This window comes from Mobula hypostoma, chromosome 9 (genome assembly GCF_963921235.1).
Source record: "Mobula hypostoma chromosome 9, sMobHyp1.1, whole genome shotgun sequence".
In the NCBI taxonomy this organism is placed as follows: domain Eukaryota; kingdom Metazoa; phylum Chordata; class Chondrichthyes; order Myliobatiformes; family Myliobatidae; genus Mobula; species Mobula hypostoma.
Window position 1 is genome coordinate 126,175,094 of NC_086105.1, and position 26,528 is coordinate 126,201,621.

The 26,528-nt window shown below is 41.3% G+C and overlaps 1 protein-coding gene and 1 long non-coding RNA gene across 3 annotated transcripts in view; one reads left to right on the top strand and one right to left on the bottom strand.

The window, feature by feature from the left end:
* Positions 1–3,807: 3,807 nt before the first annotated feature.
* LOC134352029 (uncharacterized) lies at positions 3,808–19,412 on the bottom strand. Its single transcript, XR_010019330.1, has 3 exons — positions 18,603–19,412; positions 10,303–11,136; positions 3,808–4,343 (listed from the first exon to the last, which is right to left on the bottom strand). It is a non-coding gene; the product is annotated as an uncharacterized LOC134352029 (long non-coding RNA).
* LOC134352027 (meiosis regulator and mRNA stability factor 1) overlaps positions 19,323–26,528 on the top strand; it is a 68,009-nt gene continuing 60,803 nt past the window's right edge. For both annotated transcript variants that reach the window (XM_063059084.1, XM_063059085.1), the window contains exon 1: positions 19,323–19,468. The gene's annotated coding sequence lies outside the window, so the exon portion shown is untranslated. The remainder of the gene's footprint in view (positions 19,469–26,528) is intronic.

Sequence of the window (26,528 nt, forward strand, 5' to 3'; positions counted from 1 at the left end):
CTAGTTAGTATGTTGTACTTTCAGGCATCTTACTGGAGTTTTGTCTTGCTTTCAAAATAACAGCCGGTTTCCGCGCAACAATCATTGTCGGTCAATAATTTCCGTGTAAACGCGGACTATGGGAATGCACGTTATTTCCACACGGTGTAGTCAATGCTGCTCAGTCATTCGATAGTCTCTGGGTTGTGCCATCAGCTCGCTTCATTAAAGCGATGCTTTTCCACGCTGTGCCACACGAAATTTTTGAATAAATCGCATCCTTTTTGACGCATTTCTAAACAGTATAGTCTGTGTTATTCAATATGCTCAAATTCATTTCCATTCTCTGCACTCCGCTTCTAGAAGTCTTTATTCAATTTAAGAGCATTTAGTCGAAAACATCTTTATATGAAAGACGAGATAGTTAAAGATGAAGAAAGCCATTCTATTACTCCATCAATTATGGCCGAAAGCTCTTCTACCATGATCGCCGACTTCTATTTAAAACATTTTTATAAATCTGTGTAATAAAGAAATAAATGTACCTTTCACTATTTGACCCTGTGGCCTAATTTAATTCGAAGTAAATTTTAACTTTATGTTTCCTGTTGTGGTTTGCGTTTTAAAAAACTTTAAATTTGCCATTTTAATATCTTTTTAAAAATCTTTGAACATTCAAGCCGTCACTTTGCAACAGGAATAAGTCAGTTACCAATGAATGCATAACTTAGTAAGTTTCACCACGCAGTCAATCCAGCACTGGGTAAACTTTTAAAAGCAAAATGAGAAAAATATACTAGCAGCTTGTGATAACAATGTAATCAAAACAAATCAACCAATTGTGAAACAATGTAATCATGCAAAATACTCGAGATTTGTCGAGAAAGGGTATTCATATTGATTCCAAATGTGAATATTTCAAACATAATTGTTCCAAACAGATAAGAGATTTGAAATTGCTTTGAAAACAAATTGCATTTTACCCATGCCTTGATTTAGATGCTCTGGCAATATTTAAATTATTACACCTTCCATGGTTTTCCATAAGTTCCAGAAGGTGCTCAGTTATGGGAGCCAAACATCTCTAACAGCGGCTGCAGAAATGCCTTAGTTGATCGATTACCTTCTCCACAAACTCAAAACCCGCGACAATCACACAGTATTGTTTTGCAATTCACCAGTTGAAGCAGTGCATGTGCATTAGCTAGTAGAAGTAATATGAATTGTAAAACAAAGACTAAAAAACTGGGAACAACATTTACACTACAATTGGCCTTTGACAATAGAGGCCATCTTCAATGAGAATAAGATCATCTCCCTTTAACATTCTAGGTCATTAATAAATCAAATAATCAGCTTGATTAATACATCAGAAATTGAATTCCAATAGTCATAGGGTGGTGTATTGGTTAGCACAATGCTTCACAGTATAGGTGATCTGGGTTCAATTCCCATTGTTGCCTGTAAGGAGTTTGTACGTTCTCCTCGTGACCGTGTGGGTTTCCTCTGAGTGCTCTGGTTTCTTCCCACAGCCCAAAGACGTACCTTTTGGTAGATTAATCGGTCATTATAATGATTATGCTAGGATTAAAATGGGGGACTACTGGGTGGCATAGCTCGAAGGACAAGAAGGGCCTATTCTGCACTGTATCAATAAAATAAATAAATAAATTAGACCAAGCCAAAGAATGGGAATTGTAAACACAAAATAATCTGCAGATGCTGTGATCAAAGCAACACTTGCAGTACACTGGATGAACTCAGCAGGTCAGGCAGCATCAGTTGAAATGATGCGTCGACATTTTGGGCCGGAACCCTTCGTCAGGACAGGGCTGGGGATTCTTTGGAGTGATAGTTATACAGCATGGAAGCAGGTCTTCCGCCCAACTTGTCTATGCTAACTAGGTTGACCACCTGAGCTAGTCATCTGCTCATATCTCTCTAAACCTTTTCTATCTATGTACCTGTCAAAATATCTTTGAAATATTGTACCAGTCTCTATCACTTCTTCCGGCAGCTCACTTTGTACACTGCACTCATCACCTCTGTATGGAAAAAGTTGCCCTTCAGATCCCCTTGAAACCTTTCCTCACTCCCCTTAAACACAAACCCTCTGGTTCTTGGCTTGCAGGAGAAAAAGGTCATGATAATTGACCCCTATCCACATCCCTCATGATTTTATAAAACACTATATGCTCTCTATATAACTCAGAATTAGGTTTGTTGTCACCAACGTCATGAAATGTTGTTTGTGGCATCAATACAGTGCAAGGTATAAAAATTACTACAAATTTTAAAAAATATAGTGCAAAAGAGGAATAAGCTCCAATAATATCCTTGTACATTTTTTTCATCCTTTCCAGCTTAATGACATCTTTCATATAGTTGGGCGATCAGAACTGCACAGCAACATGTTCTCTGCAACATCTTCTGTGGCTATAACATAATGATCTAACTTGTATACTCAGTGCCCTGACTGATGAAGGCTAGTCTGCAAAAGCCTTCTTTCACCAGTCAACCTGTTATGAGCCATTGAAAGAAACATGTACTTATAGTCTCTCTGTTGTACGACACTCCTCAGGGTACTATCATTCATTGTCTATGCCCTACCTGGTTTAACTTACGCTGTAGCTTGTAGCCTGCATCCAAATTGGATGAGAGATTACATGAAGAACTATGTCAGTATCTGTAGTTCAGATAGTCACTACTTAAAAATTTGAAGATTCTGCAGGTTACGATAATTTACAAATTTAGAATTTGGACATATTGAATTGGAGGACATAGTGGAAGAAGTCAAGAATAATTTGCAACTTAGTAATTTGAGGCAAAATGATTAAAATAGTCATCTGTCTAAAATTGATTTAACTGTGAAACGAAAATAGAAGAGTTTTATAATTGAACTTGGGTTACACACTGCCTCTGAACAACCCGTTCAATTCTCAACCTCTTTCTTTACCTCTGTTCTTCACAGTCTTGTATAATTTATATTCTGTGTGTTGCCTGCACTTAAGTGCTTGTGATGATTCTAAAAGAAAAATAATTATTCTCTGCTTACCTCCTTGTATTTCTACTTGGAAAAATAAGCTTAACTTGAGTCTCTGCCACACTGATTTTATTTTCTTCCCACAACCTCAAAACTTGTGGGTTGATAGATTAATTGGTTACAATAAATATCCAAATAGTTAGCATGGCCATTATGGGCCTAAGAGCCTGTTTCTGAACTGTATCACTCCCTGACGAAAACAATGTTCCTTTTCTCCTTTTTAATACAAGCAGAAATGGCAAATATGTAAATGTTTTGGTTCTCTGGTGGTCTATTTTGAAGCTGGAAGGCTTGCAAAGACAGTGGCCATTATGAAATGCTATTTTAAAATTAGATGAGGAGAATAACATTTAAATTGCTTTCAAGCTTCTAAATATGCTTTCAGAATCTTTAAAGTGAAGGGCACATTCATCTTTATTATATATTTAAAACACATTGTCCTTCCTGTTATGAATAAATTGGCATGAATGTCAACATTTCTTAAATTACAAATGTTAATGCATGGTCAAGTCTCTAAGAACCCCACTGTTTTCCATGAGAAATTGTTACTGGGTTCAAGCAAAGAAATCTTTCAGTATCTTCTGCAAACAACTTTTTCTCACCACCCATTTTCAATAGGATCATCTTACAAAAGAATCTATTGATCACCACAACCAGCAAATTCAAATGCAAATGGAGTTCCCACCATGCTGCTTTGTGTAGTGGTTTTACTTCAAATCCTAGTTTCCCATCAATGTGCAGGGAAACGGTGCGTATCAAAACAGTAATGTATTAGCAACGTTTAAATAACTAACTACGGAGAGGTGTGCAAACAAATATTCCTTGTACACCAGCAGATAGCACAGTAGAAACAAATTCAAAGTTTAACAACAAAGTCATTTTTATTGGCTTGATGGAATGATTTACAAAATAGAGACAATATGAATGGAGATGCATATAACTGGAGCCCAGTTGTAAAAAGTCAAACAGCAAAGGTTCAGTGTTATTCTTTTGGGAGACCATGGTAGTGATTAACAACATTCTTTAAAATGCACTTCCCTGTTCTCAAGTGGATTCATCATGGTATAATGGAAAAGCTTAACATTTTTCTTATATACAAATACTACTAGAAACTGTGCTGCATAATGCAGTGTATACGTTTTCAATGCAGGGTCTGTAAACAATGACCCATTTTCCCAGCACAGGCAAAGCACTCCTGCATATTTCAAACCTCCCACAGCATGTTTCTTCTTCCAGAGGAGCTCCGTTCACAGGAGAAACAAAGCATTAAAAACGTTGTTGAGCTCAAGCATCGCATGACTTATCCTAATAGAGTCCACACCTACAATCAAGGCAAAAAAAATGCGGAATTAACTATTATTTACCACACTAGATTGCCAGAGCGTAAAGTTTATTGAGGGAAAATCTGTTGAGTCTGCTAACATCCTGGTACAGATACGTTAGATACAGATATGTTAGAATATTATCAAAATTGTACTACCAGTGAAGGAGCTCAAATCTTCACATCTACTTTTGTTCCTGTAACATCAGAACTGATTATAGTTAGAACAAAACAATTTAAGAGAGTAGAGAATGAGGAGGAAAATTTGTGATACGCTGGAAGGCCATTATCTCTGTCACTTTAACATATCAAAACATGAAGCATTTGCAACCATCTTGTCAGAAGTGCCAGACTGGTGATTCATTACCCCTCTACCAGCCATCAGCCCAGAAGCCAATTTCACATAATTTGATTCAATGTACATATGATTAGTTAAGAATAAAAACCCCAACAATTGAATTATGTTTTAAAGCTCACTGTGAATCTCACTAATGTGTTCTAAAAAGATGAATTTACTTTGTAAATGTAGCCCACATTTTAAGAACAAAGATTTAGAGAAAAAAGGGATCTCCAGACCAGAATTTATTTTTAAGATAGTAGAAACAAGACGCTTGGAAAATAATAATTGTTAACATGGTTTGCTGGAAGGGAAATTATGTTTGATCTATCCATTAATTTTTTTTGAAATAAGAGTGAACCATAAATGAGCTTATTTGGACTTGTGAAGCTCTTTAATAAGGTGCAATTACAGAGGTCATTAAACAATTAAATTAAATTTTGGATCTCCCCCTCCCCCTTTCAAATCTCTTACTAACTCTTCCTTCAGTTAGTTCTGACGAAGGGTCTCGGCCTGAAACGTCGACCGTACCTCTTCCTAGAGATGCTGCTTGGCCTGCTGCGTTCACCAGCAACTTTGATGTGTGTTGCTTGAAACAATTAAATTAGTTTGCTGTTTGTACTGTATAGCCTACATTATAAGGGATTACTTTATGTTTTAGTAACACATCCTTGCATGCGCTATTAGGCGCATATGGATGTGTGTGTGTGTGTGTGTGTGTGTGTGTGTGTGTGAGTCAAAGTTCGGACTCTACCATGAAACTTAGTTCCCGTCTCCAGCGTTTTTATTAATAACTTAGTTGTGTAAACAGGCCACATACACAACAAATTGGTGACGAGAATTATAAACCTACATCTTATCGGAATGCCATGTTTTAGTTGATAACGACACTCGGAGAAGAGAGAGAAGGGAGATGAAAAGGAGCGACACATGCATCTAGACAGAGTGCACTTGTTGCACTAGCAAAAAGGACACGCGAGTCAAGTGGAATGTGCAGTGACTGCAAGGAGCTAGCTAAAAATAAAACAAGGAAAAATGGAACTAAATTAACATTACAAAGATGGCGATGATTGGAACCATTACAACATTTGATAGTGGCATTGAAAACTGGATAATTTACATTGAAAGAGTGGAGTTATATTGTGATGCTAACGGTGTTAATGATGAAAAGAAAGCCAGCACCTTACTCAGGCTACGTCCATACTAGACCGAATAATTTTGAAAATGCCGGTTTTGCATAAAAGCGATAGGCATCCACACCAGGCGTTTTTGAAAATACCTCCGTCCACATTAAAATGGGTATTTGGGCGAATCTCCTCCTACTGGGCATGCGCAGGACACACAGAAAACAAGTGAAGAGGAAACGGTATACTTGGTACGCGTTTGTCCAGTTACAGACTAGAAAAACTTGAAAGGAAATTGCCAAACGAAAGACTTGGTGCACATTTGTCCAGAAACATTTCCTACAGCCATAGTCTCTTCACCGATGAAAGGGACGACAGCTACAACTAAACGCAGTAAGGCTTGTTACTGGGCAAAAGTGAAACTTGCTGTTACCTCATTTGTTTGCCTTTACTTTTGCCATGTCTTTCTGTCTTATTTTGCTGTATTTAACATGTGCAATAAAATGAGTTACTGGGCACAAGTGACAATTGCATCTACTGAATGTTTGCACAAGCAATACATTGATAAAGCACCTTGTTAAATGTATAAAACATGTCTGCATCAGTGTTATCTTGTATTTCTATATAATGTTACATTAGGCTGTTACACATCTATTGTCAGATATTGTTGTGGTGTTGGAGGTTGCGTCAAGAAAACAATGAAATGCCGCGCTGCCGTCACCATCTGTTCCAGCACGTCATGACAGCGTTTTTAAAATTAGCCAGTTACCCCACACACACTACAACATCCAACCGGTGTTTTCAGATTTAAACACTCTGGAGAGTGTTTGAGAAAAGCTCCATTTTCAGGGAAGGAAAACGCCATTTCAGTGTGGACAGAGGGTCAAAACGAAGAGAAAAAGCTTCGGTTATGGATTTATCCGGTCTAGTGTGGATGTAGCCTCAGTGTTATGGAGCAAAAACATACAGGCTGCTACGGAGTTTGTTAACTCCTGAAAAGCCAGCTGACGAAACATTCAAGCAAATAGTGGACACTCTCCAACAGCATTTAAACCCCAAACCACTGGTCATTGCTGAAAGATTTAAATTTCACAAACAGAATCAGAGCAAATATGAAAGCATTTCTGAATATTGTGCTGAATTGCACAAATTATCAGAACATTGTCAATTTGGAGTTGGTCTATCAGATGCATTGAGGGACAGGTTAGTGTGTGGCATGCACTGTGAAACCACACAGAAGAACCTCTTGTGTGAAAAAGACCTTACATTAGAGAAGGCGCTGAATATTGCAATATCATTGGAAACAGCAGCACGGGGTGCTTCAGAGATACAACAAAAATCTCTGAAATATGCTACGAATAAAATGTCACTGAACAGAAATTAAGGAAAGAAATGTTACTGTTGTGGGAACATGTCACATGACCCCGAGTGATGGTTTAAAGATAAAGAATGCAAAACTGTGGCAAACAGGGCCACATTGGCAGAGTATGCAAAGCTAGTAAACAGCAGAAAAAGGACGAGTACAGGGAAACAAGGAACCCCAGAAAGGAAAATACAACAATGTACACAAAATGAAAGAAAGCAGTTCTGATGAAAACGACTCAGACAAAAGTGAATTGTCTTGTCTCCAACTTCACAGCGTGAGAGAAACAGATGATTGAAGAGTAATATTGGTCACTCCACAAGTGGCAGGCGTGAGACTGAAAATGGAGTTGGACACAGGCTCAGCTTTAACAGTGATCTCTGTACACGACTACAAACGACTGTTTTCTCACTTACCTCTGAAACAAACTAAACTACTGCTAAAAACTTACGCAGGGCAGCGAGTGCGTCCCAAAGGTAAAATTAAAGTGACAGTGACCTACAGAGACAAAACACAGCAGCTGAGCCTCTATGTACCGAGAAATGGAGGACCACCGTTGCTGGGACGTGAATGGCTCAGAAAAATCCAGTTGGATTGACACACCATCAAGGCACTAGTTGTGTCAGCAAAGGAGGGCAGCAAGGCTACATCTGAGAGACTGTCACAAATGCTTGCTGACTCTTAGGAAGTGTTCATGAAAGGAATAGGAACATTTCAGCACATGAAGGCAAAGACTGAGATTGAAGAAAATGCATGTCCAAAATTTCACAAATCCAGACCAGTGCCATATGCAATCTGGCCTATAGTAGAGGCAGAGCTGAAAAATCTGGAGCAGACTGGGGTCCTGTCAAAGGTGGATTGGAGTGAATGGGCCACGCCTATTGTTCCAGTGATGAAGAAAACCTCCAGCACTAAACCAGGAAAACCAAGCAAGGTGCACATATGTGGAGACGTTAAAGTGACTGTTAACCCAGTGCTCCGCACAGTACAGTATCCTCTACCTCATATTAAGGACGTCTTTGCTTCCCTGTCAGGAGGGGAACATTTCACAAAAATTGATTTGGCCTAGGCTTACCTTCAAATGGAAATTGATGAAGCATCCAAGAAATACCTGATAATAAATACACACAAAGGACTTTACCAGTACAACAGGTTGGTGTTTGGGATAGCATCAGCTCCTGCAATCTGGCAAAGGGCAATGGACCAGGTCCTGCAGGGGATTCCAGGGACTCAGTGTTACCTGGATGACATCATTGTCACTGGCAAAGATGACAACGAACATCTTTCTAACCTTGAACAAGTGCTCACCAGGTTACGAGAATATGGGCTCAGAGATAATCGACAGAAATGTGAGTTTTTCCAAAAAGGAAATCTCATACTGTGGGCATGTGATCAACAAAGATGGCTTACACATGTCTCAAGACAAGATAGAAGCCGTGCTTAAGGCACCACCACCTGAAAACGTGTCTCAGCTGAGAGCACATCTTGGTCTAGTGAACTATTACCACAAGTTCTTGACCAACCTATCCACAGTCCTACACCCACTAAATGCACTATTACAGACAGGGACACAATGGAAGTGGACTGAGAGCTGTGAGAAAGCGTTCCAAGAAACTAAAAGACTCATAACTTCAGAAGGGGTGCTCACGCACTTTGGCCCCTCCTTACCAATCCGACTGGCTTGTGATGCCTCACCCCATAGGATAGGAGCTGTGCTATCGCCCAAGTTTCCAGATGGGCGGGCATAGAAGGCGTTGAGTTCATCTGGTAGTGAAGTATTGCTGCCATTCATGTTATTGGGTTTTGCTTTGCAGGAAGTAATGTCTTGCAAACCCTGCCAGAGTTGTCGTGCATCCAATGTCACCTCCAACCTTGTTCAAAATTGTCTCTTCATCCTTGAAATAGCCCTCTACAAATCATACCTGGCTCATTTATTCAATGAAGACATGACTGGAGCTACATAAGCACAGGTTATAAAAATAAATGCAGAATAATAGTAATGACTTGTTTCTTTTAAAGACAGTGCCAACAGCCAATTCTGCTAATGACACCGATTCTGCTAGTGATGACGGGTTGGTGCGGCAATGCGGGAAATTTGAAGTCAGACTGGTGAAAGTTATGTCCGAACCAGATTCCAGATTACTGACGCCAGATTCAAGGTGGTGAACTTGTACATGAACACATAATACTAACGTAAAGCAGCAGCATAGTGCAAAGACTGTAGTGCAACATGAAGTAGTGCAGAAAGAAATGCCAAAATGACTGTAGAGGTTGAATTTAAAATGTAACGCAGGCAAACATTCTCTGCAGCCATTATACTTTATTCTACATTTTATTTTGTCTTGATCTACCTCAATGCACTACGTAATTTGATCTGTAATTTGCTGACGACACCACTATCCTTGGCCAAATCAATAACAAAATCCTTGGCAAATATCAAAATTTGATCTGATGATTTAATCTGTATGCAAGCTTTTCAATGCATCTCAATACGTGACAATAAACCAATTCCAATAATAACACAAGAATGTGGCATCATCACCAGGAAAGGGGGTGTGGTAGGGGTGACTAATTCAGAAATCTGATAGAAGTCAGGAATGTTGTTCTTGATAAGTTTGGACATCTAGGCTTTCAAGCTCTTCCTCCTCCCCCCCCCCCCCACAACAGAGGCAGAAGAAAGGATATAGCCAGAGAGACAAGCATCCTTGATACTACTAGCCTGTGAACCAATGCACCATGAAGATGAATGGATGGAAGGAAAGGACAAGCCTGTAGTGTTTATCGCTCTCCAAGCTGGAACAGTGCTGTTGTGTTACTAGGTTGACACGCAACCCATAAGGACATTTTCTTTAGCTCATCTTTAAAAGTTCAAGACATCCTAAATCTTCTCAGGCACCTAAGAAAGCAAATATGCTGATACACTTTCTTGACCACATCTTTGAGGAAGAGACCAGATGAGGCTGATGGTGACATGAATGTCAAGAACTTGAAGAAAGTCGAAGTTTTAGGTGTCATGCCAAATCTACACAAGCTTCCAAGTAGAGGCTCTGCCATTCCTTTCTTTGTAATAATACTTATGTGCTAGACCCAGGACAGATCCTCTAAAATAAGACAGAACAATTTAAAGTTGCTTACCCACTCCACTTCTGATCCCCTAACGATGACTGACTCATGGACCACTGGTTTCCTCCTCCTATATTCAATAACCAACTCTTTGGTTTCACCCTTCTTTGTGCTGATTCGTCTCCACCTTGAATTTGGCCAAGGACAGTGGTGTCATCAGCAAACTTAAATATCGCATTGGACCTGTGCTTAGCTACTGTCGTAAGTGTTAAGTGAGAGAGCAATGAGCTCAGCACACAACTCTGTGGTGCACCTGTGCTGATGGTGATTGTGGAGGAGATATTGTTGCCAATCCAAACCAACTGGAATCTGCAAGTGAAGAAATAGAGGATTAATTTGCACAAAGAGGTATTGAGGCCTAGGTCTTGGAGCTTATAAGTTTTGAGCTTATAAGTTATAACCACCATAAGTTATGGTGGTACTGAATGCAGAGCTGTAGTCAATTAAGAGAATCCTGATGTATGCATCTTCACTGTCCATGGTTGAGTGAAGAGCCAGTGAAATGGCATCTGCTGTTGCCCTGTTGTGTCAGTAGGCAAATTGGAGTGAATCCAAGTCACTCCTCAGGCAGCAGTTACATTTCATCAACAACCTCTCAAAGCACTTCATCACAGTGGATGCAAAACAGTGTTACTGGTCTCTAGTCATTGAAGCAGGTTACCATGTTCTTCTCGAAGAACAGGTGGGTTCCTTAGACTGCTGAAACAAAAAGCTAAGGATATCAGTGAACACTCCAACCAGTTGATCAGCACAGGTCTTCAGAACTTGGCCAGGTACCTCATCTGGGCCAGATGCTTTCTGTGGGTTCCCCCTTCTGAAGGATACTCTCACGTTGGCCTCACGAGACTGAAATTAAAGATGGAGATGTAAATTCTGAGTAATAAGTTTTTCTCGGGATTGAATAGGAAGTTGGTGCAGGGTTATGATTAAATAGTTCAGTAAACTTGAATACTGCATTTACCCAAATGAGATGACATTCATATAAAAGGACCAGGGGTTAAGCCATATGTTCCTATTAAAGTCCCAATTAATACAATCTGCCAAATTGGTAAGGGTGCTGAGGAAGAGGATTTCTTGGAATGTATACGGGATGGTTTTTTGAACCAACATGTCGAGGAACCAACTAGAGAGCAGGCCATTCTAGACTGGGTATTGAGCAATGAGGAAGGGTTAATTAGCAATCTTATCGTGAGAGGCCCCTTGGGTAAGAGTGACCATAATATGGTGGAATTCTTCATTAAGATGGAGAGTGACATAGTTAATTCAGAAACAAAGGTTCTGAACTTAAAGAAGGGTAACTTTGAAGGTTTGAGACGTGAATTAGCTAAGATAGACTGGCAGATGATACTTAAAGGGTTGACAGTGGATATGCAATGGCAAGCATTTAAAGATCGCATGGATGAACTGCAACAATTGTTCATCCCAGTTTGACAAAAGAATAAATCAGGGAAGGTAGTACACTCCTGGCTGACAAGGGAAATTAGGGATAGTATCAATTCCAAAGAAGAAACATACAAATTAGCCAGAAAAAATGGCTCACCTGAGGACTGGGAGAAATTCAGAGTCCAGCAGAGGAGGACAAAGGGCTTCGTTAAGAAAGAAAAAAGAGATTATGAGAGAAAACTGGCAGGGAATATAAAAACTGACTGTAAAAGCTTTTATAGATATGTGAAAAGAAAAAGATTGGTTAAGACAAATGTAGGTAGGTCCCTTACAGACAACAACAGGTGAATTGATTATGGGGAACAAGGACATGGCAGACCAACTGAATAACTACTTTGGTTCTGTCTTCACTAAGGAAGACATAAATAATCTTCCGGAAATAGTAGGGGACAGAGGGTCCAGTGAGATGGAGGAACTGAGGGAAATACATGTAGGGAAGTGGTGTTAGGTAAATTGAAGAGATTAAAGGCAGATAAATCCCCAGGGCCAGATGGTCTGCATCCCAGAGTGCTTAAGGAAGTAGCCCAAGAAATAGTGGATGCATTAGTGATAATTTTTCAAAACTCTTTAGATTCTGGACTAGTTCCTGAGGATTGGAGGGTGGCTAATGTAACCCCGCTTTTTAAAAAAGGAGGGAGAGAGAAACCGGGGAATTATAGACCGGTTAGCCTGACATCGGTGGTGGGGAAAATGCTAGAGTCAGTTATCAAAGATGTGATAACAGCACATTTGGAAAACGGTGAAATCATCAGACGAAGTCAGCATGGATTTGTGAAAGGAAAATCATGTCTGACGAATCTCATAGAATTTTTTGAGGATGTAACTAGTAGAGTGGATAGGGGAGAACCAGTGGATGTGGTATATTTGGATCTTCATAAGGCTTTTGACAAGGTCCCACACAGGAGATTAGTGTGCAAACTTAAAGCACACGGTATTGGGGGTAAGGTATTGATGTGGATAGAGAATTAGTTAGCAGACAGGAAGCAAAGAGTGGGAATAAACGGGACCTTTTCAGAATGGCAGGCAGTAAATAGTGGGGTACCGCAAGGCTCAGTGCTGGGACCCCAGTTGTTTACAATATATATTAATGACTTAGACGAGGGAATTAAATGCAGCATCTCCAAGTTTGCAGATGACACGAAGCTGGGTGGCAGTGTTAGCTGTGAGGAGGATGCTAAGAGGATGCAGGGTGATTTGGATAGGTTAGGTGAGTGGGCAAATTCATGGCAGATGCAATTTAATGTGGATAAATGTGAGGTTATCCACTTTGGTGGCAAAAACAGGAAAACAGATTATTATCTGAATAGTGGCCGATTAGGAAAGGGGGGGGGGCTGCAATGAGACCTGGGTGTCATTGTACACCAGTCATTGAAAGTGGGCATGCAGGTACAGCAGGCGGCGAAAAAGGCAAATGGTATGCTGGCATTCATAGCAAGAGGATTCGAGTACAGGAGCAGGGAGGTACTACTGCAGTTGTACAAGGCCTCGGTGAGACCACACCTGGAGTATTGTGTGCAGTTTTGGTCCCCTAATCTGAGGAAAGACATTCTTGCCATAGAGGGAGTACAAAGAAGGTTCACCAGATTGATTCCTGGGATGGCAGGACTTTCATATGATGAAAGACTGGATCGGCTCGGCTTATACTCGTTGGAATTTAGAAGATTGAGGGGGCATCTTATTGAAATGTATAAAATCCTAAAGGGATTGGACAGGCTAGATGCAGGAAGATTGTTCCCGATGTTGGAGAAGTCCAGAACGAGGGGTCACAGTTTGAGGATAAAGGGGAAGCCTTTTAGGACCGAGATTAGGAAAAACTTCTTCACACAGAGAGTGGTGAATCTGTGGAATTCTCGGCCACAGGAAACAGTTGAGGCCAGTTCATTGGCTATATTTAAGAGGAAGTTAGATATGGCCCTTGTGGCTAAAGGGATCAGGGTGTATGGACAGAAGGCTGGTATAGGGTTCTGAGTTGGATGATCAGACATGATCATATTGAATGGCGGTGCAAGCTCAAAGGGCCGAATGGCACCTATTTTCTATGTTTCTAAACAGGAAATGAGGTGTTTTTACCTCAAGCTATCACTGACCTATGTTAGAGCAATGTTGGGAGCTCTCAATATTAGGGAAGTTGAAGCACCTATTACCACAACCCCATTACTTTCACACCTCTGCAAATTTTCTATAATCTCCTCTTCCACCACCTACTGATTTTTTTGGATGGCTGTAGTATATCACCTGAGTGACCACATCCTGATTGATCCTCAGCTCTATTCAAGACTTCAATTGAATAACTTTCTAGGATATTCTCCCTCATTAATGCAGTAATGAACTCCTCAATCAAGATTGCATTTTTTAAAGCAACACTCTCCTTCTGTACCCTGCAATACTGATTTGATGGTCCTGATCTTCTTTCCAGCACATCTCTGTACCAGCAGCAACATCATATGCTCAAGTGCCAAACAAACTCTCAATTCACTTGCTTTATTAGTCTGAATCATTGCATTAAAATGGATGCCTTAGCTTGTATTCCACCTATTTGCCTTATCACACCCCTCATTTCTGTGCCTGCTGGAATTACCCCGCCAAACTAGTTTAAACCCTTCTCAACAGCACTAGCAAAGCTAGACAAAAAGCTGTTGGAACCATTTCATTTCTGGAGCAACCCTCCTGTTTGTACAGGTCCTACCTTCTTTAGAACCAGTCCAGTGATCTAGAAATATGCAGCTTCTGCCTTTTTATTTCTGAGCTCCAACATTTGGAGTCTAGGTCCTGATTTTCTGGGCTGTCTACATCAACATCTTAAGGCTGATTTATACTTGTGCGTCAACTTGACACCGTAACCTATGCAAGTGGCCTACGCGCGTTGCGACCATTTATAGATGTGTGTTGGTGTGTCTGCATCGCTCTGCAATTCGTGCACATCGCGCATGCGCACACACCTGCCCGTGCAAGGCTTCATGGTCATGGTAGTCTTTAAAGTGAGCGTCATTTTTCATAAAAGCGAAATGTGTCCTCCATAATTTCGGAGGTCTGTAAAGCTTTATGGAAAGCATTGCAGCCAGAGTTCCTTCCTTGTCCTTCAGTCAGCCAACGGGAAGCTATTGCAGCGTAGGAGGAAATGCGATGCTACCAGGCGGACCAATCACAGTTGTTGCGGTCTGCATTGCTGCGACGCGTAGTTACATTTTGGGAGAGGTGCATGTCAGGCTACAGCGTAAGGTTCCGCATAGGCTCTGCGTAGGGTTCGTGGCAACGCCGTACCTACGGCGTCGAGTTGACACACAAGCATAAATCAGCCTTTAAAGTGAACTTTTATTTCTGGATCAAGTAAACTGTATTATTCTGTTCCCAAGATTGCTCACACTGCAATTAAACCAGTAATTGTTGCTTCAAGATTATTTAGTATTCTGTATAATTAATTTACCTTGTTCAGAACAATTTGTCCATTTAGATAGTTCCTTCAGGTGGAACTCAAATTTTTTCCTGATGTCATCTTGGGCAATAAATGCTCTGTTTAAAGCCACGATCTGTTTGACTTTACCTTAAACTGCTTCAAAACTCTAAATCCTCCTGCAGTCCTGCAACGATAGGGTTTCCTTTGTCTTTACCTACCAGCCAATGAGCCTCCGTATCTAGCAGATAATTCTCTCCAATTTCAGACATTGACAATGAGATCCCACCACTTTCCCACCCACCCATCTAGTTCAGTACGGTTTGCTCTTTAGACAATCCCCTTGTCCGCTCGTCCCTCCACACTGATCTCTCTCCTACTATTTAACTCTGTAAGTGGGTCTCAAACAGTCCTTCCAGGTGAGGAGAGTATTCTGGGGTCATCTACTGCATCTGGTGCTCCATCCTCTACGTTGATAAGACTCGACGTAGATTGGGGGACCACTTCATTGAGCACTTTCACTCTGTCCATCACAAAAGACAGGATCTCCAGAGGGGTACCTATTTCAATTCAATTTTCTATTTCCATTCTGATATCTGTCCATGGCCTCCTCTGTTGTCATGAAACTCTGGTTGAAGGAACAGCATCTAATTTATATTTAGGTCAGAATCCTGGGTCGGCTGCTCTGGAAATCAGAGGCCTGATGTCTGAGTCTGCAAGTCCATTGGGGAAGTCCGAGGCCCAATGCCTGTGAGATACTGAGTTCACTGGAGTCCAAAGGCAACCTGTCCTGGGTTGGAGGTCTGTGTGTGTGCGTGTGGGTAGGGAAGGAGGAAAGGTGCTTGTTTTGCTCATTACTTGTGTAATTCTGCTGAATATTGTGGGCATGCTATATTGGCACCAGAAAGGTACTTGCAGGCACTCCCCCAACACATCCCAAGGTTACATTGGCTTTTAAATGCAAACAATGCATTTCTCTTTGTGTTTCAATGTACATGTGATAAATAAATGAACCTGAAATCTGGGTGGCCCACAACCTGATAGCATAAACATCAATTTCTCTAACATGCTGTCATCACACTCACCTCCCTCCTACTCTTCTTCTATTCCCCATCCAGCTACCTTCATCCCTTCTCACTTCCTCACCTTCTCCCTCTGGTTACCCTCCTTTCCATTCTTCCATGGTTCACTGTCTCCTATTAAATTCCTTCTTCTTCAGCCCTTTATCTTTTCCACCTATCTCTTCCCAGCTTCCCCTCCTCCACCAATCTAAATTCCTCCTCACCTGTTCTCACCCATCAACTGCCAGCCCTTCCCTCACTTCTTATTCTGACTTCCTCCTTTCCAATCCTGAAGGGCCTCAGCCCAAAGCATCAATGTTCTTCCCATTCCAGCAGCATCGCCTGACTTGCAGAGTTCCTCCAGCATTTTGCTCAAGATTTCCAGCCTCTGCAGAACTTCGCATTTATGTCTGTAAATTTAACCTTACTTGAGCATCCTCCCTTTCTTTAGTTAAAAGATATCCAATTACAAACACTTTATTTGGCAAATGTATTAATCTACACTGCCCATTTTTCTCCAGTGATTAACTTCCATTCATTACCTCAACTTTATTCGACATTTTCGGCAGACTAAAGAAATTAAGACAAATTTTCCTCCAAGCAACACACACAGAATGCTGGAGGAACTATGTTAGGCAGCATCTATGGAAAAGAGCAGTTGACATTTTGGGCCAAGACCCTTCAGCAGGACTAGAGAGAAAAGGCTGAAGAGTAGATTTTAAAGCTGGGGGGGGGGAGGGGAGAGAGAAACACAAGGTGATAAATGAAACCTGAAGGGGGAGGGATGAAATAAAGAACTGGGAAGTTAATAGGTGAAAGACATACAGGGTTGGAGAAGGGTGACTCTGATAGAAGAGGACAGAAGGCCACGGAAGAAAGAAAAGGGAGAAGGAGTACCAGAGGGAGGCGATGGTTGGACAGGAGATAAGGTGAGAGAGGGAATGGTGAGGGGGGGGGATGTGGAGCATTACCACAAGTTTGAGAAATTGATGTTCATGCCATCAGGTTGGAGGCTATCCAGATGGAATACAAGGTGTTGTTCCTCCAAACTAAGTTTGGGCTCATCATGTCAGTGGAGGAGGCCATTAACAGACAGATTGGAATGGGAATGGAAAGTGGAATTAAAATGGGTGTCCACTACAAGATCCCGCTCTTTCTGGCAGACGGAGTGTAGGTGCTCAGCGAAGCGGTCTCCCTATCTACGTTGGGTCTCACCAATTTTTCCTCCAAGTTAGCGTGTTTGAACAATTATAACAATTGAACAGTTATAATTATGTGGTTTTTGTTAGTTTTTAAGTCAGTTTGTCTTGTGTTTTTCGTGATATCATTCTGGAAAAACATTTTATCATTTCTTAATGCATGTATTACCAAATGACAATAAAATGTCCTCATAATCATAATCATTTTTGAAACTTTTTACTAATTTACTCCTCCCCTTCGATCATCAGCTGGTGCTAAACAACTCTCCATGCACTAAACAACATGGAACAGTTCCAATCCATCTAACTCACTAAGTTGGTACAGAGCAGAAAGTGGAGATGCAAGACTGCAGATGTTGGAATCCGGTGCAAAACAGAAACTTAACTGATTCAGGGTCTCAACCAGAAACATTGACCACCCCTTTGCTTCCACAAATGCCTCTTAACCCACTGAGATTCTCTAACAGTTTTGTGTTCGAGGTATCAAGTAATGACATTCGGTGTGAATATTGCCGCGCAACCACAGAACAGGCCCACTCATTAACCAATTCAGAATCGTAGCAGCACTTAGCAACTGATACAAAATAAACCACACTCTCCTGGTTAAAAGCACTATGCTGTCCTACTGAATTTACAGAGCAGAAGAGCTTCATTCAGTCACCAAGCAGTACAGTTTATCTGATGTCAGGATTAGTAAATTAATTGGTTAAAAGTTTAATTGTGTGGCATAGACTCATTGAGCCTGTTACCATGCTGTATCTCTAAATAAATAGCTAGTACAGAATGCTCCTATTTACTAACTTGTCAACTTGATACATCCTCATTCAGTAAAAGGTCATGCATTATTTAGTTCAGCTCACTAATGGTTTCACATAGACACTTAAGAGACGTGGCACTTCCTCATGCCCCTTTAAAAAAAATTCAACAAAGCTTTTCACCCTTATTAAGCACCCAACACAACTCCACTCAGTCATTACCTTACTAGTTCAGCATCAACTCACTCAGTTGCTAATTCACACATAACCGTCTACACCAACTCTTTCCCTGATCTGGTCCAGAACCAACCAGTCCATCAGCAATAGATCTGCTCTATTGTTTACTTACTTATATATTACTAAACTGTTCAACCTCACAACTCATCGCCTAACTGCCCACCAGACTCACCCATTATTTAACTAACTGGTCAACTACAGTCCCATTCATAGACTCATCACTTACTATCAGGCACTCCCTCGGGACCCAGCATGACTTGCATCGAGAGGTAGCGAAGTGGGAATACAGACGGGACAGGCTTTGAGATGGTACTGCCTTCTGCTACTTCCTTCCATCACCTAAGATGGACCTCGGTGCATTCTCAATGTACCGCCTTAAGATTCTCCGAACGTCCTTATCCACTTTGAGCAATCGTGGGTCTGAGGCTCCCAGGGGTCAGCAGGGATGTATAATTTCTGCAAGGCTTTGAGCACATCCTTGACACAAAATAGTCTGCAGATGCTGGAAATCCAGAGCAACACACACAGAATGCTGGAGGAACTCAGCGGGTCAGGCAGTACCAATGGAGAGGAATAAAACAGTCGACGTTTCGCGCCCAAATCCTTCATCAAGGACATGGAAGAGCACATCCTTGAAGTATTTTTCCCCTGTATTCTCTTCCCATGACAAAGTTCGGAACAGAGAGATTGCTCCTGGTGTATCGTACTACCTGCGGGAGGCATTGGAAAAATACCACCACTGGTTATCGCAAAAGTTACCTAACCGACCGGTCCGACACAGCCTCACTCGCCCATTCCGAACTAACTACATCTAGGGAGTGACTCGTTATCTAACTAAGCCGTCCGCGACAGCATTCCGTCGCTGGTTTCAACACAGGCGCCTTCCGCAATCCGAGCGCAATACCACCCTCCGCGGCCGGCGCCCCTGCCGGTCCGCTCGAGAAACCCCGGCGAAGCGGAAGCGCGCTCCTTTTACGACAGAGCGCGCCTTTGCGGCGGTGTGTGCGGGGAGCCGAGATCGAGCGGGGAGCGCGAGCAGCGTCCGGAGCGGAGCGGGTGGCGCGGCTGGAGAATGTGCGGCGGCTGAACCAGGTACCGATCCCTGCCGGGGCCAGGCCAAGTCACCCAGCATTCGCCGTCCGCCCGCCCGCCCGCCAGTTAGGCGTTTTAGTCGGGGCGGAGGGCGAAGGAACAAAATGCGTCTGCGTCAATGCTTGTACTTTCGGTTTGATCAGTGGCTGAAGGGGAAAGCGGGCCTGTTTTATAACCTATAATCTATCTGTAAATAAATAATATATATTTTTAATCATGAGGACCTGCATGTAGTTGCCTTGGCTCTCCCGCTCCCATCGGGATTGGTGTGGATCACATCTCGTGTGTCGCTTTGTTTACTGCTTTGACTGAGGGAATGCCGACCCCTTCCTTCTCAGTCCTGATGAAGAGTCTCGACCCGAAACGGCCACTGTCTATTCCCCTCCATAGATGTCTGATTTGCTGAGTTTCTCCAGCATTGTCTGTGTTGTTCCAAATTTCCAGCATCTGCACAATATCTTGTTTTTATGGGATGCTGTGCGTTGTTTCCATTCGAACGGCATCTTATACCCAATGGGGAGTGATTTCTCTCCAGCCTGGATTTCAGAAGTAAATTTTGACCTGTTTGTGAAATGCAGTCGAAACTTTAAATAAAAATACACAGTTGGAATTTTGCTTCCAAAGATGTACTTAGAAACGGTGATTCATAGAAGAAGTTTGATCCTGCGCTGTTATTCAATAACAGCGTGAACGAATAAATCGTTGATCTTAATTCTAATTTCCTTCCTGTTCCCCATACCTTTTGATTCCTCTTTAGTCCAAAAATCACATTTAATAGTTTTGAGTACGCATAATGACTCAGCATCCACTGTCCTCTCGAGTAGAGCATCCCAGTGATTAATATACCACTCTTGGGCAAAAAAAAGTAAACGGCCTCATTTTAATCTTAAACTTGAGACCCTTTATCCTCAAACAATGCTGATTTCATCATCAGTAGTAACACCCTCATAGCATGTATTCTATCAAGCTACGCCGAATCTGTTTCAATAAGATCACCGCCCATGATTCTAAACTCTTCATACATATCCGATTTGCTAAAAACCCGCATCATCCTGAGGATCAATGCAGGGAACCTTCTCTGCACTCCCCATGACAAGTATATCCTTCCTTTAAAAAGGAGACAGAAAGGTATTAGGGTGTGATCTCACTAAATCCCTGTGTAGTTGTCACCAGAGTTCGCTACTTCTGTCCATTTTCCTGCACCTTCCTAATTTCATGCTAAATTTGTGTTTTTATTGTGTGATATCTGAACACCAGTAATTATTAGTCAGAATCAGGTAATGATCTGATAACATTATGTTTTGAAATTTGTTTTGTGGTAGCAGTGCAATGCAAGTCAAAAATTTATTATGTTACAAACAAAAACAAATATTTATTTAGAATTACACAGTGCAAAAGTAAACTAGGTTGTGTCCTGACGAAGGGTCTCAGCCCGAAATGTCGACTGTACCTCTTCCTAGAGATGCTGCCTGGCCTGCTGTGTTCACCAGCAACTTTGATGTGTGTTGTGAATTTCCAGCATCCGCAGAATTCCTTGTGCTTGTGTTCAATCTGATTGCATGGTATTTTGCTTCTCTGTTCTTTTGAACAATGTAGTTTACCCTCATATCTTTCATCTGTCTACATCTTCAGTCCATCTGCGTTCATTTATAAACTTTGCGTCCCTGCAATTTTTTCCTATTTTGCACTATCAGCAAATTTTAAAAAGTGCTTGTTCCTTTCTCTAAATTGCAAACGCAAGTTGTAGAGAGTATTGGCCTTTTTGAACTCTTGACAGTTGCATCTTCCCCTTTTGAAAATGATCATTTTGTTCTTAATGTTTTCTGCCACTTAACCAGTTCTCTGTCCATGATAATGTTACCCTTATAAAAATCCTTACTTTGTTGTACAACATTTTGTCGAAATCCAAATCCATTAAATCTTCAGTAATCTGGTAACCTTAAGACTTTGGTGGTGTTGGACTACTGGATTTTTGGACTATTTTGATGCATCTCATCAATAACTAACCACATTGTTTTATTTTTGTTTAAAGTAATACAGTAATATACATTTTGCAATGAACCCAGTGACTTTAAATGGAACTACAGATGTACAAATAACCCAGACCCTGGCTCCAAATGCAGATTTACCAAAGTTCCTGTCCTTAGGTGTTCAGGATCTCAACCTAGACCCCAGCCTGACAGCTAGCCCACACAAGCTGGCACCAGCCACACTCCAGACCTCTGGATCTGGCTGCAGACCCTGCTTGAGCTCTAGTCCCCGGCTGCAGACCCTGCTTGAACTCTAGTCCCCAGCTCATATTTCAGACTAATGAGCGAGTCAGATACCAGACCATCAGAATTTGTCAGCAATCAAGTGCTGAATTATCAGAGTTTTAAAATATCCACTCCTTCCCCCCCATCCACCCTTGATGTTACTTCTCAAAGACCTCTATTAAAATTAGTAAATTTGATATACTGTACCTATGTTGATTTAAAGTCAAAGTAAAGTACGTAAGTCACCATATACAACCTTGAGATTCTTTGTCCTGTGGGCATACTCAGAAGATCTATAGACTAGTAACTATAACAGGATAAATGTAAAATCAACTAAAGTACAGAAGACAACAAACTGTGCAAGTGCAAATATGAATAAATTGCAATAAATACTGAGAACATGATATAACAAGATAAAAAATCCTTCTCTGAGCTCCTACACTGTCTGCCAGAAAAAGTGGCCACCCATTTTAATTCTACTTCCCACTCCCATTCCACCGTTTCACTCCATGGCCTCTTTTACTGCTGTGATCAGGCCACACTCAGGTTGAAGGAGCAATATCTTATATTCCGTCTGGATAGTCTCCAACTTGATGGCATGAACCAATTTCTCGAACTTCCAGTAATGCCTCCCCCTTTTCCTTCACCATTTCCTATTACCATTTACCCCTCTCACCTTATCTCCTTACCTGCCCATTACCTCCCTCTAGTGCTCCTCCCCCTTCCCTTTCTTCGATGGCCTTCTGTCCTATCAGGTTCCTCCTTTATCTCTTTCCCTCACCCCCCCCCCCACCGGTTTCATCTATCACCTACTACCTTGTATTTCTTCCTCTCCTCCCCTCACCATCTTACACTGACTTCTCATCTTTTTTCTCCAGTTCTTCGTCAACTGTTTATTCTTTTCTATAGACGCTGCCTGGCCTGCTGAGTTCCTCCAGCATTTTGTGTGTGTTTCTTCAAGTGAGATCACTGGTTGTGGAACATCTCAATGGGCAAGTGCATGTTGTTCTGCCCTTTGTTCAAGAACCTTATGGTTGTGGGACAGAATCTGTTCTTGAACCTGGTGGTACGAGTCCTGAGGCTCTTGTACCTTCTACCTGATGGCAACAGCAAGAAAACGGCATGGCCTGCATGGTGGTGAACTCTGATGATGAATGCTACTTTCTTACAGCAGCATTTCATATAGATATGCTCAATGAATGGGAGGCTTTGGCCATGATGTACTGGGCTGAATCCACTACCTTTTTATAGGATTTTCTGTTCAAAGGCATTGGTGCTTCCATTCCAGGCTGTGATACAACCAGTCAATACGCTCTCCACTACACATCTATAGAAGTTTTAAGTTTTAGACATCATGAGGAATCTCTGCAGACTCTTTACATGCTAGTTCAGGACAGGTCCCCTGAAAGAGTAACACATAGGAATTTAAAGTTGCTAATCTTCTCCACCTTTGATCTTCCAATGAGGACTGGCTCATGGATCTCTGGTTTCCCTCTCCTGGAGTCTACAGTCAGTTCTTTGGTCTAGTTGGTATTAAGTGAGAGGTTGTTGTTAGGACACCACTCAGCCAAATTTTCAGTTTCCCTCCTGTATGCTGATTCATCATCACCTTTGATTTGGCCCACAACAGTGGTGTCATTAGGAAACTTGAATATGGTATTGGATCTGTGCTTATCCACACAGTCATAGGTGTAAAGCAAGTAGAGCAGGGGTCTAAGCACACAGCCCTGTGATGCACCTGTGTTTTTGGAGATCTTGGAAGTGACATTGTTGCCAATCCAAATTGACTGGGGTCAACAATTCTGCCTTATCCTTTTATGATTTTCTGAATATCCCCTGCTATTACTTCCTTAATAGCACATTCCTGACTTGAGAAATTACATCTATATTGCAAGATATTCTAGAAAATTATTTTTGGTTTTCCACTTACCATGATACCAGTCTTCTTAATTTGGTGTCAAAGTATACAGATTGAGAATAATCAGATTTGATCACTAAGGTGAAATAAACTTGCAAATTTCCCTTAAGTTTAGAAGAGAGGTTGACGTGGCTTATTTCTACCGATGACCATTCTTTTACTTTTATTGGAAGTGTATGTGAACCAGTAAAAGGGTATCTTTTTAATGTCATTAAAGTTCAATAAGTACTTTTAATATCAGAGAAATGTCTACGTTATACATACTGCAATTCTTTTTCTTCGCAAACATCCACAAAAACAGAGGAGTGCCCCAAAGAATGAATGACAGTTAAACGTTAGAATCCCAAAGCACCTCCCAGCACCCCCTCCCACACACAAGCAGCAGCAAGGCAACACCCCCCCCTCCAGTCAACAATAAAGCGTCTGCACCCTCCACCGAGCACTCAAGCATGTAGCAAAACATCAATAAAGACACAGACTTGCAGTATCTCAAAGACTACTTGTTAACCGGATAATTTGACATACCACAGGCTCTCTTTCTCCCCAATAAAGGAAAAAGGGGAGTCCTCATTTCACAGCAAGAGGGGAGACATAACAAGCAACTCACTGATTTATGATGTTAAAAGTCTCTTGTGTCGCTTTTTTCGAGCTCTGCGTCCAGTGAATCGGCCCCAGAGCTCATGTCTCTGGACACATAGCTAACCCGCTGCTCCTGATGTTCCGTGGTCTCCCGTGACGCCTCAGTCAGGGGCACCGGCCTTGAATCAGCCTGTCTCCAGAGCCACGATAATATGCTAGTCTTCCAGCCATGTCCCTGGGATATCAAAAAGTGTCTGGTTGTCAGTCCCTGAGAGCGGATCCCATTCTCGCAAAGAGCCAAAGTCAGAGTGTAACTCCAGGTCAGGGTCTTCAAAAGAACCTTGAAAAGGAAAAGACATCAAAGATAGAAACAGAGCTGTTTCCGAAGATGAAAGCAAAGGAGTTGCCATTGAGCACCATCGTCACTTTGTTCCTCCTCTCAGCTTTATAGGTGAATAATGATCAAGACTACAGAGTTTAAGTTTTTCTTTTTGAATCTATACATCAAAAAAAAACAATTTGATGAGGAAGTCAGAAGATTGCCAAAAAGTAATTATAATACTTACGCCACTTGTATTTGATATCTTCTATAGATGTGTGGTAGAGAGTATATTGACTGGCTGCATCACAACCTGGTATGGAAACACCAATGCCCTTAAACAGAAAATCCTACAAGTAGGAGTAGGTATGGCCCTGTCCATTGTAGGTGTGGCCCTGTCCATCACAGGTAAGGCCCTCCCCACCATTGAGCACATCTATATGAAGCGCTGTCACAGGAAAGCAGCATCCATCATCAGGGACCCCCATCACCTGGGCTATGCTCTCTTCTCGCTGCTGCCATCAGGAAGAAGGTACAGGAGCCACAGGGATTCAAACCACCAGGTTCAGGAACAGTTATTACCCCTCCTCATTTAGGCCCTTGAACCAAAGGGGGTAACTTCACTTGCTCCATCATTGAAATGTTCCCACAACCAATGGACTTACTTTCAGGAACTCTTATCTCATGTTCTCAATATTTATTGCTTATTTATTTATCATTATTAATCATTTCTTATTATTATTTGCGCAGTTGTCTTTTGCACGCTGGTTGAATGCCCAAGTTGGTGCAGTCTTTCATTAATTCTATTATGGTTGTTAATCTGTTATGGATTTATTAAATATGCCCACAAGAAAATGAATCTCAGGGTTGTATATGTTGTACTTTGATTATAAATTTACTTTGAACTTTGAATGTTCTGATTAATGAATTGAAGGAAAATCAGGAATAAAGTAATAAATGAATTACACTATTAGTGCTAACCTTGCAAAGCACTAATTCATTACAGCATTTTTGGCTTGGAAATATATGTTCTGAAAAATATAAAAACAAAAATAAATTTGTTTAAGGTTATCAACTCAACAATTCACCTTTTCAATAATCAGTCATTCTGCTTCTTGAACAGAGACAACTTGAACATGTTCACTCAGCCAATGAAGCTCCATTGCAATATTGCTATCTTGCTAATGACAATTCAGTAACATTTTGTTGTCTTTGCATATGTTCCACAGTTGATTCTTGAAACTTTAGATTGATTGCAAATGTCAACCCAGAGATCTTAGGCCACAGTCACATAGCTTTATGAAATAGAACAGACCATTGCAGAATGTTACCATCGGGGAATTGCAGAAGGAATCGAGTCTGCAGCATCTGATATGTTGTTATAAAAACAAAATTTTAAATGTGGCAAATGGTTTTGATAATTTATCAAAACAGTATACAAAATATCAAAATATGTAACCTTCCTTCCTAGAGAATCCCAAGTTCAAAGTAAATTTATTATCAAAGTGCATATATACTACCCTGAGATTCATTTTCTTGCAGGCATTCACAGTAGAACAAAATAGATATAGGGTAAGGTTTTAATTTAGTTATGTTGACCAAATAGTTCTGAGGAATCCTGACAAGATATAAAACCACACTTATAAATTCAAGGAGCAGATTGTGGAGAAGATGGAGGACAGATTATGCATGTGTGGAAGAACAAACATACCACTACATGCCTTCAAATTCATGGAGAAAGCCAAGAGCATCTTTACTCACATGCGTGAACTAGAGGACAAAGGATCAGTGACTAAACTATTCACACTAGCTGAGGATGGTTCTTCAGTGTGTTGCATGGCATTTGCATTAACAGTGAAGCTGTTAATGCTGATAGCCGGCAGCCTGTGGGTACCCTGCCAGACTCAAAGTCATCTTCAAAGATAGCAGCTGCTCTACGATACAAATGGGATTTTTTTTTCCTCTCTGGAAAATCATGCGCGCAAGGTT